We start from the raw sequence: 6,005 nt of genomic DNA on the forward strand, positions 1-6,005 counted from the left end.
TTCAAAACCCCCATTAAACACAACACACAACACACACACACACACACACACACACACACACACACACACACACACACACACACACACACACACACCACACACACACACACACACACACACACACACACACACACACACACACACACACACGTGTGGTTAAGCGGTGTCTGCTTGTAATGTGTTGATGAGGGATGAGACCCGAGCCAGCACACAGTTGAGGCGATCTCCGTTTATTCAATGATAATCTGACAACATACAACACATCAGTCGTTATTCAATTGTTTTTCTCCTCACACCAACTCTTCTCACATGGAACATTCGCAAAAAGGGAAGAGGAAACGTGAGGGACACACAATATGAAGGGGGAAGTCCCCACAAAAATAATCTTCTGAGTACATGACTACATTTCAGAGGTTCCGCCTCTCAGACCTAGTCAGGTATTGCACGTTCAATAAATGAAGAACACAGAATTATTAAATATAAAACACAGAATTTGTGTGATTATACTAAATGATTTACAAATGAACACCACTGCATATTCACACACACACACACACACACACACACACACACGCACACACACACACACACACACACACACACACACACACACACACACACACACACACACACACACACACACACACACACACACACACACACACACAGGTTCATCAACTTATTAACTTTAAGGTGCATACCGCCATCTACTGTACAAGAGTGTGTATCACCATGTCATCCTATCACCACTTGTGGAAGTGTACCACTGTGTTTACGTTATTTTAAATTATTGTAATCAACCTGTTTCACTCAAATACTTAAAAAGTGCCTTCCTGGTACCCTCTCCCCTTCTGTCCCCAGTTTCCGAAGCCTTTAAGCAGTGCTTGAATTGGAATGAAAAAGGTGCCAGTACTCTAAAATCAGCAACTTTTTCAAGTCAATTTTATATATACAGCCCACAAACAAGAATTTGGCTACTATAATGCTGGTGGGTTTGTCTCTTTACTACTGTATATTTTAGAAAGGTTCACTGTACTTAACATTTTTTATGATAGGCAGCGGATATGGCTAAAGCTCAGTAAGGTCAATATTAACTGAAAATATAGCAATCAAAGTCTAGATCTTCTGCTGAAGACACATGAAGCAGAGACCTTTCAGGTGAGAGCCCCTCTGGTGGTGTTCAACATTAATGACAAGGAAACAAAGCTCTGGTCAGAAGCATTTTTTATAAAAAGCTTTAACAAAATTAAGTATTTCTGTACATTTTGAATGCAATCTAACTTTCCAACTCAGAAAACGAAAAACGAAAAAGTGTCAAAAGTCTTCTCACATGGCTGAGCTGCTTTGCAATATACTTCACCACTGAAGAATACAAATATGTATAAAGTAAACTATGATGCAATCTAACTTTCCAACTCAGAAAAATGATAAAGAGCATGAACAAAGAACATGTAAAAACAAATGCAAAATTTGCACAATCTAAAATGAGAAACTGTAACTGCAAGTAACAAAGTCTGAGCCATGGTAAAGAGTTACATTGAACACCAAGCTGATCAGATAACTCCCTAGTTGGTCTGAAGTCCTTCTATCTCCAGGATCTGTACAAATCGGCACATTATGCCAAAAGTCTTCTCACTGGGTGAGCTGCTTTGCAATATACTTCACATTGTTAGAAAGGCTCCAGAAGGCCTTGGGGACATCAGTATCAGGGGCTGGAGCTGGACAGGCTCTTTCATCAGCACTTCTCCTTCCCTTTGCCAGCCAGGACCTCACATACTGTTCCGGATTGAACTGTCCTAGTGATGGTCCATTACATTTAATGAAAACCAGGCTGGACAGTCGGCTGACAGAGAGAGCATTCCTTTTTGCAGTAAGGATATCGTTCATGCAGCTGAATGCCCACTCACACTCACTAGTGGAGACAGCGATGGTTCGGACTGCTTTCAGTAGAGGCTCCATGGCAGCAGGTGTACGGGATGCCCTGGTTTCCTTGTATTCGCGAAAGCCCTGAACAGTCTCTCTTCTGTCCACTTTCAGCACTTCGCACAAACATAGCACCTCTACGTCCCCATACTGTACGTCTAACTCCTTTTCAGGCCAACTTCCAGGATGGATAACTTTCATGTCCTGGATTAGCTGATTGTCCCGGGCCTCCCGGCCATGTAATGGGATTTCTCTTGTGCTGACATGAGAGGAGGTTGTGGAAGTCATTCTGTGTCTCAGATTCTCTACCATACTGCGGAAAAACTGACCTGCATGAATCTGTACAAGCCTGCCATTCTCACGCAGGGCAACACCCTTGAAGGACTTCTCAGCTAGAGCTGTATGAACTGTAGTCATGTGTGGGCCAGGCATGTTGACCATGGATTCAAAAACTCTTATTTCTCGAGTTAAGAGCCTATCTGCTGTAGGCAGTGTCATCTCTCTTTTTTGGAGTTGCCGAGAGAGGTCGCTGAGCTCTGTGAGCGCATCGTACATCAGTCCCAGATTGCTGACAAACGTTGCAGATGTGAGCACATCATCCAGGCCCTTGTACTTTGCTCTGTCTCTGGAATCCCTGCTCGTGTCGTTTGCAGCATTTGTGAAGTGATCATGAAGCACTCGGTAGTTTTCCCAGACTGCTCTGACGCTCCTTTCACTTGAAGCCACCCAGCGGATGGACAAAACACGCCCTATCACCAGGAGACGCTGTCCGACTGCTTGCGCACACTGCGCTAACTGCCTCTGATTTTTGGGGGAGGCATGGAACAAGGAATAGAGTTTGTCAAAAAAGATCTGGAAATGATTGAGCCCTGAGACCTCCTTGACCACATCCCCAACTGCCAGCTCTAGACGATGATTGGAGCAGTGCCACACAAACAGGCTTGGGAATTTACTACACAACTGGGTAGCAACGCCTGTTCTCTTCCCTAGCATGACTGAAGCCCCATCACATGCAAAAGAAACGAAACACTGACCTAAAAAGTCCTCGTTAAAATCTCTTCCAAGACACTCCATTAACGCCTTTGTGATGTCATCAGCCGTTGTTCCATCCAACTCGATCAGCTCCCAAAAAAACGTTTCGGGCTCAGCATCAGCTAATGCTGAGCGTAGACACACAACAAGCACCGTTTTACCACTAATAGTGGTAGATTCATCGACCAAAACACAGAGTTTTCTTTGGTTTTCTGTAATGTCTTTTGCCATTTTTTTCTTCAGCTCATGAGCTATGTGGTCGATGATTTCGCCACAGGTTTTATTGGAGTGCAAAACCCTGCCCACGTTCAGCCCATTCAGTTTCTGTACATTCAAATCAATTGGCATGTCTGTGAATGGCCGGCTATGTTTGCCAATTTTATATGCCGTTCGAAAAACTCTGATAGTGGTGTCTAATTCAGATTTATGCATAGACTGCACTTGATGTTGAATAGTTTCACGTGAAGCAGATGAAAGGATGTCAGCAGCTTTTACATGGGCTTGTGATTCTTTATGTTCTTTGATTTTTTTTCTCAGGCTAGCTTGTTGTTTGCCCTTGTCAACACCGAAATGAGACACTGCACACTCACCCCATTCAGTTGACAGTTTCAGTCCTTGTCCAGTGTGTATTCCCAAAGATTTGACATCTCTGCATATCCGACATCCTAGCTTCTTATCTTTAAGAAGGAGCCATGCATTGGTCTTGCAAAAATATTGCACCTGGTCCGTTGTCCAGCAGTCAGGTGCATCGCTTTGCCCGGTGTTGGTGGTGGCAGTTGCGCCAGCAGCAGCTAACGTTAGAGGCTCTGGAGGAGGCGGCGGAGCTAGTGCTAATGCTAATGCACTAGAACTTGGAGCAGGAGGATCAACCAAAGAAAGCTCCCCATCAGACACAATTTCCAACACAGGCACAGCATTCTCTGTATTTGAAGTTTCTTCCGGCGACAACCGCTGTCTTTTTGCACTTTTATTAATCCACGCTAACATTTTAGAAATGCTAATTTGTGACGTGACTTGCTTTCCTTCTCTCGGGGGCGTGCCTGCTCTGTTCTATCACTCTACATAGCCACCCACTGGGTGGGAGTTGCACTGCATAAACACAACACACGTGCATCTAGGTATGTCAATTGTAAAGCATTAAAACATGGTTTTACTAACAGTTTTCAGTATGTTGTTACTTCGGCATTATTATTATTATTATTTTGAAACGTGTATTACTATTAAATCACGGTCAAATAGGTTAATTTTGACAGTCGTTTCCACCACAGTATTTACATGGAGAAGATAAGCCCCGCCCCCTCTCCAGCACGTTCTGTTTGAATGACAGGAGTAAACAGCTGACAGCCGCTGTGAAACTCCAGCGGTTAGAGCGATGAGAATGTCCGTTCGGCACCTCATGACGCATCTACTGAGTACCGGGCGGCTGTATATATATATATGGATGTATAATAAGAACGGCGGGAGAGTGTTGAGTACTGGCACGGTGCATGAGTACCGGAGTACCGCCAGCATGCCGGTACTGAGCAAGAAGTGCCAGTACTCCATGGGTCAGAACCAGAAGTGCCGGTACTGCGTACCGGTGAGTACCGGCCCAATTCCAGCACTGCCTTTAAGATGATCTTTGGAGATGCATCAATCTGTTACACTTTAAGAGGAAAACAGGCTAATTTCATGAAAACCAAGCAATTGAAACTTAACAAAAATTATATTAAAAAGGTAAACAATAAGGCTCCTCTACTTCAATAAATGCAAGAGATGCAGCATTTTCTCAACAATGTTTAATCTACATTTTGTATCTTCCTCAGACGTCACTCATTGGGTGACAGCCCAACGATGATTTGGACTTTATTGATCCCCAGAACGCAAGTCACAAGCCTTGGTATCTTTCTAACTTTAAAAAAGTTTTAAAGGTTTATGGAGTAGCACAACCTTTAATAGCAACACTATTTTTGAGGCTAATAAACTTTTAGGCCTATGTCTGGCTCTTGAGGGCTCTGCAGTGAAGTGTACTTCTTGCGCCAAATACAGCAATAAAAGTTCATCAAAGTTTATTTCATTAGCCCAATATCACACATTTTACTTTTGTCTCTGGGGGCTTTAAGGTGAACGTAAATATGCCGGAAATTCCAGGTGATTTGAGCTTTTAAAATATTTACTGAAGAGACAACAGTCACTGTGTTTCTCCTCGTGTACAACTTGACACAAAAAGTCAAAATAAAAGGGGGACCGGTCAGAAGAAGTGAAATAAAATATTATAGCGACTCAAAGATATTGTTAAAGACACGTGCCCAACTTTCAGAGCAATTGAAAGTGCACTTGTTATAAATGTTATCTTCTCCACAGAATACAAGGATACAAGCAAAACAACATTGTGTGAAACACTCACAGAAATTAATAAATATGTTAACGTTAGTAAAAATCAGAGATGGCAAAAATACACACATCCTTTACTCAAGTAGAAGTACAGATACTCGTGTTTAAAAATAATCAATCTATCAATAAATCAATGTTTATTTATATAGCCCAATATCACGAATGTTACATTTGTCTCAGTGGACTTCACAGTTTGTACAGAATATCAGTATGACAATACGACACCCTCTGTCCTTAGACCCTCACATCGTACAAGGAAACACCTCTAGAGAAAACCCACAGTTTAAAGGAGAACATGGGAGAAACCTCAGGGAGAGCAACAGAGCAGGGATCCCTCTCCCAGGACGGACAGACGTGCAATAGATGCCGTGTGTAAATCGAAGAGATAATACATTTACAACATAGGTATACCAAATGTTTGGAAATGCATGTGTCTGTAATAAGAAGATGATCCAAGAGGATGTCAACAATCCTGTGGGAGCCATCAGGGAAGTAGTATGATGAGAGTCAGGCAGGACCACAGAGACAGGTTCAGCCACGACTCGAAGTCCAGGACTCAGATCTAGGACTCAGGACTGGTAAAAGTAGAAGTACTGACTAAACTTCTTTACTCAAGTAAAGAGGCTTTGAAATGTCCTTCAGTAAAAAGTACCCATAACTAGCAGCTGCTTTAAAGA

This window comes from Gymnodraco acuticeps, unplaced genomic scaffold (genome assembly GCF_902827175.1).
Source record: "Gymnodraco acuticeps unplaced genomic scaffold, fGymAcu1.1, whole genome shotgun sequence".
NCBI lineage: Eukaryota > Metazoa > Chordata > Actinopteri > Perciformes > Bathydraconidae > Gymnodraco > Gymnodraco acuticeps.